This window comes from Trachypithecus francoisi, unplaced genomic scaffold (assembly GCF_009764315.1).
Source record: "Trachypithecus francoisi isolate TF-2019V2 unplaced genomic scaffold, Tfra_2.0 Lachesis_group20, whole genome shotgun sequence".
NCBI lineage: Eukaryota > Metazoa > Chordata > Mammalia > Primates > Cercopithecidae > Trachypithecus > Trachypithecus francoisi.
In genome coordinates this window covers 49,454,301-49,468,324 of record NW_022681466.1, presented here as the reverse complement: position 1 = coordinate 49,468,324, position 14,024 = coordinate 49,454,301, and the positions used below count along the sequence as shown (strand labels likewise).

The window sequence follows — 14,024 nt, the reverse complement described above, 5'->3', positions numbered from 1 at the left end:
CTCCTGCTTCAGCCTCATGAGTAGCTGGGACTACAGGTACCCACCACCATGCCTGGCTAATTTTTTGTATTTTTAGTAGAGATGGAGTTTCATCATGTTAGCCAGGATGGTCTCAATCTCCTGACCTCGTGATCTGCCTGCCTTGGCCTCCCAAAGTATTGGGATTACAGGCATGAGCCACTGCGCCCAGCCAATTTTATGTTATTATTATTTTTTTGAGACAGAGTCTTGCTCTGTTGCCCAGGTTGGAGTGCAGTGGCGGGATCTCGGCTTACTGTGACCTCTGCCTCCTGGGTTCAAGCTATTCTCCTGCCTCAGCCTCCCAAGTAGCTGGGACTATAGGCATGGGCCACCAAGCCCAGCTAATTTTTGTATTTTTAGTAGAGATGGGGTTTCGCCATGTTGGCCAGGCTGGTCTCGAACTCCTGACCTCAGGTGATGCACCTGCCTCGGCCTCCCAAAGTGGAGGGATTACAGGTGTGAGCCACTGCACCCAGCCTATTTTATTTTATTTTTGAGACAGTGTCTTGCTCTGTCACCTAGGCTAGAGTGCAGTGGTGTCATTATGGCTCACTGCAACCTTGACCTCCCTGGCTCAAGTGATCCTCCTACCTCAGCCTCCCGAGTAGCTGGGACTACAGGCATGAGCCACCACACCCAGCTAATTTTTTTATGTTTTGTAGAGACGCATTCTCCCTATGTTGCCCAGGCTGGTCTCAAACTCCTAGATTCAAGCAATCCTTCCACTTCACCCTCACAAAGTGCTGGATTTTTATAGATGTGAGCCACTGTATGTGGCTTACTTTTTTTTTTCCTGGAAAAGTTTAATTTGAAGACTTTTTTTCCAGCTGACTTCAGAAACAAAACACAAAATCAATCAATGCCTGAGAAATCTGAGGAGACGTCTCAGGCCCCCTTGCCCTGGTTAAGGGAGAAAGGCCTTCCCCAGGGAACTTGGGACTTTTGACAGGAAATCGAGGATCTTCCTTGGTGTATGCTTAGCTCCATCACCCCTAACTCTGCTTGAGCCCTTAGCCCCAGACTCCAAATTCATCCTCATTCATGATTCCTGAAAACCCTAACCACTGCATGACTGTCCTTTCAAAGACTGCAGACTTCCTCTTTAACTGTAGTATTTACATCATGCTGAAGGTTTATTTTGATTTGGGATTTGCCTTCCTAAGTAGCCACAGGATTTTTTTTTAAGGACAGCGTTTCCCAGTCTTCAGCTGTTCATGTGCCAACTGGATGATTCTTAACAGCTTTTCAGATCTCTTGTACCATAATTTACTTAATATTTTTTCCTAAGTCAACTCACTTTCCCCTCCTCACATACTTTTATTTTATTTATTTATTTGATACAGAGTCTCTCTTTTGCCCAGATTGGAGTGCAGTGGTGTGATCTCGGCTCACTGCAACCTCCGCCTCCCAGGTTCAAGCGATTCTCCTGCCTCAGCCTCCCAAGTAGCTAGGATCACAGCTGCCCACCAACATGCCTTGCTAATTTTTGTATTTTTAGGAGAGATGGGGTTTCACCATGTTGGCCAGGCTGGTCTCGAACCCCTGACCTCACTTGAGCCACCTGCCTAGGCCTCCCAAAGTGCTAGGATTACAGGCATAAGCTACCCTGTCCAGCCAATTTTAAAAATAAACATTTAGGCCAGGCAGGGTGGCTCACGCCTGTAATCCCAGCACTTTGGGAGGCGGAGGCAGGCAGATCACAAGGTCAGGAGATTGAGACTACTCTGGCTAAAATGGTGAAACCTCATCTCTACTAAAAATACATAAAAAAAAAATTAGCCAGGCATGGTGGTGGGCGCCTGTAGTCCCAACTACTCAGGAGGCCGAGGCAGGAGAATGGCGGGAACCCGGCGGGTGGAGCTTGCAGTGAGCCGAGATCACGTCACCGCACTCCAGCCTGGGACACAGAGCAAGACTCCATCTCAAAAAAAAAAAAAAAAAAAAACATTTGAACTTATATAGATGGAAACCAGAGTCATGTGTTTTAGGTACAGGGACAACTCTAAACATGTTTCCAGGAAACGGCAACAATGTGACTAGCTTACTATTGTCCTCTGTCTAAGGCTCTGGACCGGAGGCTTGCTCAGGAGCCCTTGTTTTCGTCTTGACTTAGTCGGGATCCAAAGATAAGAGAAAAGGGAAAGACTTCGTAGACACGAGAGCCACTGTTTCTCAATGTCCTCGCTCCGTCTACAATGATCTCTTGTTTTACCACTTTGGGAAACATGATTCTAAGAGATTGATCTGGAGCGATAGTTCCTTCTTCTTCTCTCCAGAGACGTGACTTTCACCAGAGGTCTCATTCTTTTACGGCTGTATTATCTCAGTGAAGGACTGTGTCTTCTCTCCTTCCCCACTGAAGTGTTTCACTTTTATTTTTCAAATAAATATGCCTTGTGGGAGAGAACCTCATGGATTTAGTCAGGGGCAGTCTCTAGGATATAATGTTTGGGAGTAACTGTAGGTTCTTTTCTTTGACTGCTTTTCGTATCAATTAGGCACCAGGGTCCGACACTTGATTCCGCCTCCTCAAACCATCTCAGCTCTGGCCCCTGCTCTTCCCTGTTCATCAACACTCTGGGTTCAGACTCTTATCTCTTCTCTCCTGGATGATTTTATGTACATATGTATATATGTATTAATAGAGATGGGGTTTCATCATGTTGCCCCGGCTGGTCTCAAACTTCTGGATTCAAGCGATGCACCCACCTTAGCCTTCCAAACTGCTGAGATTACAGGTATGAGCCACTGCGCCTAGCCTCTCCTGGATTATTTTATTTGGAGACAGAGTCTTGCTGTGTTGGCCAGGCTGAAGTGCAGTGGCGTGATCTCAGCTCACTGCAACCTCCACGTCCTGGGTTCAAGCGATTCTTCTACTGCCTCAGCCTCCTGGGTGGCTGGGATTATAGGCACACACCACCATGCCCAGCTAACTTTTTGTATTTTTAGTAGAGACAGGGTTTCGCCATGTTGGCCAGGCCGGACTCGAACTCCTGACCTCAGGTGATCCGCCCACCTCAGCCTCCCAAAGTGCTAGGATTATAGGTGTGAGCCACCACATCTGGCCAAAGTGCTGTGTTTCCTATTCTGTATTCTCTTCTCAACATAGAATGCTTCCGTTAACCCAGATGTATGGGAATTATTTCCCCACACACCAAGCAAGCAATTCTACAGCAGAGACCAGCTAGGTATCCTATAATTGAGTTCAATTCTGACACTATCGACCAGAACATACTGTCAGATCCCATAGGTTGAGGACTCAGTCCCATGAGACTGTCCCTACTTCAGATTCCAATCACAAGCCCCAGGTTGTGGTCTGTGCTTGTGATTGACGGCAATAAATTTGTGTTCCCACAACCCCTTCTTTGTGTTCAATTAATTTGCTACAGCAGCTCACAGAACTCAGGGAAATGCTTACGTTTACCCATGTATTATAAAGGATATTACAAAAGATGCAGATGGGGCCAGGCGTGGTGGCTCAAGCCTGTAATCCCAGCACTTTGGGAGGCCGAGACGGGCGGTTCACGAGGTCAGGAGATCGAGACCATCCTGGCTAACATGGTGAAACCCCGTCTCTACTAAAAAAATACAAAAACTAGCTGAGCGAGGTGGCGGGCGCCTGTAGTCCCAGCTACTCGGGAGGCTGAGGCAGGAGAATGGCGTAAACCCGGGAGGCGGAGCTTGCAGTGGGCTGAGATCCGGCCACTGCACTCCAGTCCGGGCGACACAGCGAGACTCCGCCTCAAAAAAAAAAAAAAAAATGCAGATGGGCTGGGCACAGTGGCTCACACCTGCAATCCCAGCACTTTGGGAGGCTGAGGCAGGAGGGTCACTTGAGCTCAGGAGTTTGAGACCAGCTTGGGCAACATAGTGAGACATCATCTCTACAAAAAAATTTTAAGGAATTAGCCAGGCATGGTGGTGCCCAGTTCTGTAGTCCCAGTTCTTCAGGAGGCTGAAGTAGGAGGATCACTTGAGCCCGGGAGGTTAAGAATGCAGTGAGCCGTGAGTGTACCACTGCACTCCAGACTGGGCGACAGAACAACACCTTGTCTCAAAAAAAAAAAAAAAAGGATACAAATGAACTGGCAAATGGAAGAGATGCATATGGCAAGGCACGTGGGAAGGGCACGGAGTTCCCATGCTGTCTCCAGGCTCACCACCCTCCAGGCACCTCCAGATGTTCAGCTCGTTGGAAGCTCTCCAAACTTACTCCTTCGGAGTGTTTATGGAAGCTTCATTCTGTAGACACGATTGATTAAATCATTGGCCATTGGCGATCAACTAAACCTTCAGCTCCCCTCTCCTCTCCAGAGGTGGGGCTGAAAGTCCCAACACTTTAATCTTGCCTTGATCTTTCCAGTGACCAGTCCCCATCCTGAAGCTCTCTAAGGGGCCCCAGCCTCTAGTCACTTAATTGGTATCCAAAAGACACTCATCAGTCCAGAGATGTCAAGGGTTTTAGGAGCTCCATATCAGGAAACAAGAGGAAGACCAAATATATATATTTCATGATATCACAGAGCCCTTGTAACTCCAGTCAGAACCCCTTCCCTATTCATCCTCCTAATTCTGCTACTATGAGCTTTCCAAAACACAAATCAGATCATGTCACTTCTCTGCTTAAGATTCACCACTGTGACCACCAGTTTGACTTCCCTACCTCTCTACTCTTATCTGCCCCAGCCCTCATTTCCTGCCATTCTCCCACATACACCCTCCACCCTAGCCCCCTTGCTTTGCCTCACACCACGTACCTTTGCATGCAGTTTGCTTTGCCTGGAGTGTCCTCCTCTTGTCCAGAGGGAAGACACAATCGAAAGCTATGTTTTCCCAGAGTGCATATACAGATCTGGTTTCCGCCAGAACTGGCATCTTTCACTTACTGAGTCTAACATGACGACGTGGGCACAGCAAGTTTAGATCAGATCAAAGCTGACCCATAATATTAGGAGCAGGGACAGGAAAGCCACTCATTTTCCTAAGAGTTTTCTGGGGATATTTGTGGTTCTGCTTGGTTAAAGCATTATGTCACCTGGGGTGATCTATTCACACAGCCAAGCAGGGACAGCAGATTGCTAGAAGGAATGGAACACAGTCACACAGGCCAGGCTAGCATGGGCTATCGATGGGGTGGGGAGGAGGAAGGCGGAGGAGATTTAGATTATGAGATGTACCTCTTAGGGAAGGTTTTTGGAAGCGGTGGTTAGGGCAAACAGGGAATGATTTGGAGGATTCTAGTGAGAAGAAATATGGATGCCTAAAGATGAACTTCCTTGTTCACAACTTGCCTGCCTTGATAAATCTATGTTGTTCATTACTATGTCCCTAGCACCTAGCACAGAGCCTTAAGCATAGTGGAACTTAGTAACTTAGTTGAATGACTTAATAAACATGATATCCTACATAATATTTCACTTAAAGCATTGCTATCTTCTAAATATTTCTACTTAGTTTAAAATACATAATTATTTTTTTTTTTTTTTTTTTTTTTTTTTTTTGAGACGGAGTCTCGCTCTGTCACCCAGGCTGGAGTGCTGTGGCCGGATCTCAGCTCACTGCAAGCTCCGCCTCCCAGGTTCACGCCATTCTCCTGCCTCAGCCTCCCGGGTAGCTGGGACTACAGGCGCCGCCACGTCGTCCAGCTAGTTTTTTGTAGTTTTTAGTAGAGACGGGGTTTCACTGTGTTAGCCAGGGTGGTCTCGATCTCCTGACCTCGTGATCCGCCCGTCTCGGCCTCCCAAAGTGCTGGGATTACAGGCTTGAGCCACCGCGCCCGGCCTTAAAATACATAATTATTAAATTAACTTTGGGCCGGGTGTGGTGGCTCACACCCATAATCCCAGCACTTTGGGAGGCTGAGACGGGTGGATCACTTGAGGTCAGAAGTTCGAGACCAGCCTAAAAATACAAAAATTAGCCAGGTGTGGTAACATGCACCTGTAGTCCCAGCTACTAGGGAGGCCGAGACAGGAGAATGACTTGAACCTGGGAGGCAGAGGCTGCAGTGAGCTGAGATTGCACCTCTGCACTCCAACTTGGGTGACAGAGCAAGACTTGAGACTCTGTCTCAGAAAAAAGGCTGGGCTGGTCGCGGTGGCTCATGCCTGTAATCCCAGCACTTTGGGAGGCTGAGGCGGGCAGGTCACCTGAGGTCAGGAGTTTGAGACCAGCCTGGCCAACATGGTAAAACCCCATCTCTACTAAAAATGAAAAAATTAGCTGGGCATGGTGGTGGGCGCCTGTAATTCCAGCTACTCGGGAGGCCGAGGCAGGAGAATCGCTTGAACCTGGGAGGTGGAGATTGCAGTGAGCCAAGATCACGCCACTGCACTGCAGCCTGGGCAACAGAGACTCCGTCTCAAAAAAAAAAAAAAAAAAAAAGGCCAGACACGGTGGCTCACGCCTGTAATTCCAGCACTTTCTGAGGCCGAGGCAGGCAGATCACCTGAGGTCAGGTGTTCAAGACCAGCCTGGCCAACATGGCGAAACTGCGTCTCTACTAAAAATACAAAAATTAGCCGGGCATGGTGATGCATGCCTATAATCTCAGCTACTTGGGAGGCTGAGGGAGGAGAATCGCTTGAACCCAGGAGGCAGAGGTTGCAGTGAGCTGAGATTGCACCACTGTGCTCCAGCGTGGGCAACAGAGTGAGACTCCATCAAAAAAAAAAAAAAAAGATAATAAATAAAAATAAATCAATAAACTTTGAAATTTTACAAAAGATGTACTAAAATCAATTTATGATCTTCAACATACTTTTTCTTTCATTTGTGCTCTTATCTAATATTTATGTAAATCCATTAGTTTTTATTATCTGAGTAACACAGGGGCATGCTTGTAAAAGTTCAAAATTTAAAAAGTCTAGAAGGTTAAAGTTGCATAAATGAATAGATCACATGGTTTTTACATAGTCATAACTGTATATAGTTTTATATTTCTATATTCTCACTTATTTTGTAAATACTTTTCCATCTCTCTAACAGTCACTAATTTAAATGACTGCAAAAATTCCAATCATGTTATGTCATACTTAATTTAGCTATTCCCCTACAATTGTACATTTTTCAATTTTTTAACATTTTTAAAGCATGTAGTGTTGCTTACACAGAATATCTATCTATATATATATATCTGTTGATACAAACATAATATATGTATTTGAGATATCAAGGAAAAAAAAACCAAAGTGTCTTTTTTTTTTTTTTTTGAGACAGAGTCTTACTCTGTTGCCAAGGCTGGAGTGCAATGGCACGATCTCAGCTCACTGCAACCTCCACATCCTGGGCTCAAATGATCCTCCTGCTTCAGCCTCCTGAGTACCTGGGACTACAGGCATGTGCCACCATATCATATCTTTTATAGAGATAGGATTTCATCATGTTGCCCAGGCTGGTCGCAAGTTCCTGGCCTCAAGTGATCTGCCCGCCTCGGTCTCCCAAAATGCTAGGATTGGAGGCATGAGCCACCGCATCCAGCCCAAAGTGTCTTTTTCCTATTCTCTGACACAGTCATTCAGCACATTTTTGATACCAGGTATGTGTGAGCTTTTTTCCTCACACATAAAACAAGCAATTCTGTAACAGACATCGACTGGATGTCTTATAAATTCAATTTAATTCTGACACCTGGTGAGCCCACAGGTTAAGTGCTCAATGCCATAAAACCATATGAACCTGTACAGCATGTTACTACACTGAATACTGTAGGCAACAGTAACACAATGGTGAGCATTTGTGTATCAAAACGTATCTAAACACAGAAAAGATACAGTAAAAAATACAGTTTATAATCTAATGGGACCACTTTCATATATGTGGTCCATCACTGACCGAAATGTTGTGCAGTGCATGACTATATATATACATGGTCATCCCTCGATACTGAAGGGGAATTAGTTCCAGGATCCCCTTGAATACCAATATCTGAGGATGCTCAGGTCCTGCAGTTGGCCCTGCTGAAACCCCGGATGTGAAAAGTAAGCCTCTATAACCACGGGTTCTGCATTCTGAGAATATTGTATTTTCCATCCCCATTTGGTTGAATCCACAGATGTAGAACTCGTGGATATGGAGGGCTGACTGTACATATTTATCTATTTATATTTTTTCTTTTGAATTATTTTCTTATATTTAATTCTGTTGATTTCTTTGCAGAGGTAAACGGAGATGATAATTTGTTTCTTGCTTTACAGAAGAGCAAGAAAATAAATTATAAATGTACCATTCCATGGAATCTTTTTGTTTGGCAGAAATGGATCGTGGTCTAAAAAAATCTTGAGAATGTATATATTGTTTCTGTGTGTGTATGCATGTATAAAAGATTTTTTAAAAAGTCAGCAGGCCAGGTGGCTCATGTCTGTAATTCCAGCACTTTGGGAAGCCGAGGCAGGTGGATCACTTGAGCCCAGTTCAGGACCAGCCTGGGCAACATGATAAAAACCCCTTCTCTACAAAAAATACAAAAAAAGAAAAAATTAGCTGGGCATGGTGGTGCATGCCTGTAGTCCCAGCTACTCAGGAGGCAGAGGTGGGAGGATCACTTGAGCCCAGGGGTGGGGGATGGAAGAGTGGGGGTGGGGTGGAGGTTGCAGTGAGTCTAGATTGCACCACTGTACTCCATCCTGGGTGACAGAGTGAGATTCTGTTTCAAAGAAAAAAAGAAGTCAGCAAAATTTTTAATGTCTCTAAAGTGATTAAAAATTAAATGCGTTTTTGCATTTAATTTTTACAATTAAATATTGTAAAAATTTGGTGGACAGGCTCATCAATTTGCCCTTGGGAAGATGATGTAAATTAGCAAATAAATTCCTAATTTAAAATGTAGCTGATAAGGGTGATATGTGAAGATGTACTACATTTTAAGCAATGTGATGAATGCTTTATCTGCATCATTTTATTTAATCCTCACAAGAGTCCTATGAAATAGCTCCATTTTGCAGATGAGGTTTATGTTTTTCAGAGATGTCAGTCACTTTCCCAACATTGCTAGTCAGTGTTACACAGCTAGTACAGTATTGGAGATAATCATGCTCTTAATCACTCCATAGAAATTTAGGCCATTTGGGGGTAGGCTTCTTAATATCAATTATGTCTTTTTTTTTTTTTTTTTTGAGATGGAGTCTCGCTCTGTCACCCAGGCTGGAGTGCAGTGATGCTATCTCCACTCACTGCAAACTCCGCCTTCCGGGTTCACGCCATTCTCTTGCCTCAGCCTCCTGAGTAGCTGGGACTACAGGCGCCCACAACCACACCTGACTAATTTTTGTATTTTTAGTAGAGACGGGGTTTCACCGTGTTAGCCAGGATGGTCTTGATCTCCTGACCTCGTGATCCACCCGCCTCAGCCTCCCAAAGTGCTGGGATTACAGGCGTGAGCCACTGCGCCCTGCAATATCAATTGTCTTAATTGAGGGTATTTGTTTTCCAATTTATCTGAAAGGAGCTCAAGAAAATTAAAAAGAAGACTGGATGCAGCTTCATTAACAGAGGAAGCTCTTGTCTGGAAATTTCCTTTCAACACTGACAGTTATAATCAAATACCTTTTAATAAGTAATTGTGCTGAGTGATGTACCTTCAAGCCAAATCAAGCAAACAGGCAGGATCCATGTCCTCTAGAGACCGACCCTTGTGACTGACTATGCCGAAGACATGGATGTTTGAACAATGAACCAAGAACGAGTGTGTTAAAAGGCAAGATAAAATACAGCATTTACCTGGTATCAAAGCATTGGACTTTTCCACTCTACCAGAGTGGGCCTGGCAGGAAAAGGAGGAAGGCATCCTGGAAGGAATGGGACACAAAAGTGAAGAAAACACAGATGATGGATGCTGCTTTGGGTTTAACTTAAAAGACCAAAGATAGATGCGTCTGAAGCATGGGACCGATGCTAAGCCAAGTCTTATTTGGTCTCCTACCCAGGACTGTGTCTAACTCACCAATCAGAGGTGGAGCGCCTGTTCCCACCCAATGTCAGTCATTTAACACATATTTTATCTTCTACCCAGCAGGCCTGCCCACTGGCCCTGGGTGTTCTGCTGTCCTGGGACTCAGAGAGAGGCTGTGTTGCTAGGCATAAAGATGGATCCTCTTATCTCCTGGTGAAAGTACTTTGCTCTGACCTCCTCCCCTGCACAGTTGAAGAGGCATGAAGCCTGTACTGTGAGGGTAGAGCTCCTTCCTGGCATTCTAGAGGAAAATTCCATCAGTGCCTTCTAGATACCAATCTGTCCTCTTGGCCTTATCCAATCTATTTAATATATTGTAATCAATCTGCAATATCCCAACAGTAAATTCACTGCCAACAACTCCATTCTTTGGCTTATGATTTGCTGCAGTATGTGTCATCATGAAGCTCTGTCCTCAGGCTCAGAGAGGTGTACAGAAGCTACTTCCCTTATAATTTATTTTATTTGATGTGTGGGTGGGAAGGGGGAGACTAAACCTCCTTATTTGCATCCTCCCTGGAATATTTCTTCATTATCTGCCAATGAACAAGGAGTGTGTCTTTCCTATCTCCCTCTTCCAACATTTATATATCACTGACCACACACCAGGCACAAATCTAAGTATTTTCCTAGTATATATATATATATATCACCAGGCTTGAGTGCAATGGTGCGATCATTGCTCACTGCAGCCTCCAACTCCTGGTCTCCAGTGATCCTCCCACCTCAGTCTCCCAGCTGGAACTACAGGTGCATGCCACCATGCCCAGCTAATTTGTTTTTTGTAGAGATGGGGTTTCGATGTTTCTCAGGCTGGTCTTGAACTCCTGGCCTCAAGAGATCCTCCCACCTCAGCTTTTTATTATTTATTTATTTATTTATTTTTTTGAGACAGGGTCTTGCTCTGTCACCCAATCTGGAGTGTAGTGGCACAATCACAGCTCACTGCAGCCTTGACCTCCTAGGCTCAAGTGATCGACCGCCTCAGCATCCCAGGTAGCTGGGACTACAGGTGCATGCCATTACGCCTGGCTAATGAGTTTTTTTTTTTTTTTTTTGAGGTGGAGTCTTGCTGTGTTGCCCAGGCTGGAGTGCAGTGGCATGATCTCAGCTCACTGTAACCTCCACCTCCCGGGTTCAAGTGATTCTCGGCCTCAGCTCCTGAGTAGCTGGGATTACAGGTGCCCACCACCATGCCTGGCTAATTTTTGTATTTTTAGAAGAGATGGGGTTTCACCATGTTGGCCAGGCTGGTCTTGAACTCCTGACCTCAGGCGATCCTCCCACCTCGTCCTCCCAAGTGCCGGGATTACAGGCGTGAGCCACCGTGCCTGGCCTTTCCTATTACATTAACTAATTTAATCTTCATAACAATCTCATGAGGTATGTCCTATTGTTATTCCCATTTGGCAGTTGAGGCACAGAGAAGTTAAATAATCTGTCCAATGATGCACAGCTAGTAACAGGCACGATTGATGTTCAGACCTAGCAGCGTTCTTAGTCTTTGTTGTTGTTGTTGTTTTTAAGAAACGGGGTCTTACTCTGTCACCCAGACTGGAGTGCAGTGGTACGATCACAACTCACTGCAGCCTTGACCTCCTAGGCTCAAGCAATCCTCCCATATGGCTGGGACTACAGGTGTGTGCCACCACATCCAATTAATTCTTTAATTTTTCTTTTCTTTTCTTTTCTTTTTTTTGAGACAGAGTCTCACTTTATCCCCCAGGCTGGAGTGCAGTGATGCGATGTCGGCTCACTGCAACTCCGCCTCCTGGGTTCAAGAGATTCTCATGCTTCAGCCTTCCAAGTAGCTGGGATTACAAGCGCCCACCACCACATCCAGCTATGTTTTGTATTTTTAGTGAAGACAGGATTTCGCCATGTTGGCCAGGCTAATTTCGAACTCCTGGCCTCAGGTGATCTGTCCACCTCGGTCTCCCAAAGTGCTGGGGATTACAGGCGTGAGCCACGGCGCCCGGCTTAATTCTTTAAAATTCTTTTGTAGAGACAGGGTCTCCCTATGTTATTCAGGCAGGTCTCCAACTCCTGGGCTCAAGCAATCCTCTCATCCCCAGCCAAGCTTCCCTGCTTTAACCACCCACCTGTGCTGTCTCCAGGAGAACATCAGAGTGACCCCTAGTGGACGTTTGTTAACATCATAAGGAGGGCATAAGGTTCAAGGCAAGTTAGGGAGTCAAACTGGCAGACGTATAGATGATCAGGAGATGGCTGCAGACTGTAGAAAGAAACTTACATTGCAGGGGAGGCAAACCCTGGCATACCAGACTCCCTCTCCCCAACTTTAGCAAGTGCTGGCCTCAGTTTGTACCAAACCATATCCATTGCTCGCTGAAAGTGCTTGATGTTGCCTCTTTTCTGCAGTTACTAAGTTAGGTTTTTTTTTTTTTCCGAGATGGAGTCTCACTCTGTCACCCAGGCTGGACTGCAGTGGTGTGATCTCAGCTCACTACAACCTCCACCTCCTGGGTTCAAGCGATTCTGCTGCCTCAGCCTCCCGAATAGCTGGGATTACAGGCATGCGCCACCACACCCAGCTAACTTTTGTATTTTTAGTAGAGATGGGTTTTCACTATGTTGGCCAGGCTGGTCTCAAACTCCTGAGTGCAAGTGATCCTCCCGCCTCGGCCTTCCAAAGTGCTAGGATTACAGGTGTGAGCTATTGTGCCCTAGTCAGATTTTTATTTTTTATTTTTATTTAGAGACAGACTCTGGCTCTGTCACCCAGGCTTGAGTGCAATGGTGCGATCATAGCCCACTGCAGCCTCCAACTCCTGGTCTCCAGTGATCCTCCCACCTCAGCCTCCCAGCTGGAACTACAGGTGCATGCCACCACACCCAGCTAATTTGTTTATTTTTTGTAGAGATGGGGTTTCGATGTTTCTGGTCTTGAACTCCTGGCCTCAAGAGCTCCTCCTACCTCAGCTACCCCAAGCTTTGGGATTATAGCTGTTGAAACAGCATACCTGACTGGATATGGATTTTTAAGTAAGTTTTATTTACAAAGGAGTTCTTTGCAATATTATCTCTGTGATGTCCCTCTAAATAAATGCTTTTTCCCAGTCCCTGCCTACCAGACATTATCCAGTACACATCTACAACCCCATGAAGACCTTGTTACTGCTCACCCTCCTGGAGAAGGCCCAATGAATCAACATTGTCATTAATTGGCAACGCTGATTGAGAGCCCCTAGGCTAGCTCTGAGATTCTTCACAAAGCTGTGTGGTGCAAGCAGTGCCCTAAATAATTTGCCCCTCTGTAAAAGGCTTTTGTCCTCTGTGCTCTGATATTTGTATAACTTTTTTTTTTTAAGGAAAAAGATTTATAGTTCATTACATTATTCATATGAAATACATTATTCACATAAAATACATTATTTTATGAGCTCCTCCAAACAACTTCATAAGGGAGAGATCATAGCCTTCACTTGGTAGAGAGGAAACTGAGGCACAACTAGGTGACATGAGTTGCCCTAGAGTCATGCACTAGGAATGGCAGAACAAAGCTCAGCCTCAGCCATGCCATCTGTGCCAGGTCACTGTGTCTCTGTGGGCCTTGCTTTTCTTATCTACAGAGTAATGGGATTGGAATAGGAGCTCTATCAGAGTTCTTCCAACTCAAACATTTTGTAACACTAAAATTCTGAGGGCTACTTTTCCCTGAAAGATCAGGTAACCAAGCCTCCTGAATTTCACATTTCCATTCAGGAGATCCAGACCATCCTGGCTAACATGATGAAAACCCCATCTCTACTAAAAATACAAAAAAATTAGCCGGGTGCGGTGGCGGGCGCCTGCAGTCCCAGCTACTCGGGAGGCTGAGGCAGGAGAACGGCGTGAACCCAGGAGGCGGAGCTTGCAGTGAGCCGAGATGGCGCCACTGCACACCAGTCTGGGCAATAGAGCAAGACTCTGTCTCAAAAAAACACAAAAAACAAAAAACAAAAAAACCTGTGGATTAAAACTTTTTAATAACTTTTTAATATGATAATGATAGCTGAGATCAGTAGGGCACACACTCTGAGTCTGGCACTGT

The 14,024-nt window shown here is 45.4% G+C and overlaps 1 long non-coding RNA gene across 1 annotated transcript in view; it reads right to left on the bottom strand.

The window, feature by feature from the left end:
• The window catches only part of LOC117067554, a 36,931-nt gene that overhangs the window by 21,094 nt on the left and 1,813 nt on the right, over positions 1 to 14,024 (bottom strand). The window contains exon 3 of the long non-coding RNA XR_004430784.1: positions 9,739 to 9,806. This is a non-coding gene — a long non-coding RNA (uncharacterized LOC117067554). The remainder of the gene's footprint in view (positions 1 to 9,738; positions 9,807 to 14,024) is intronic.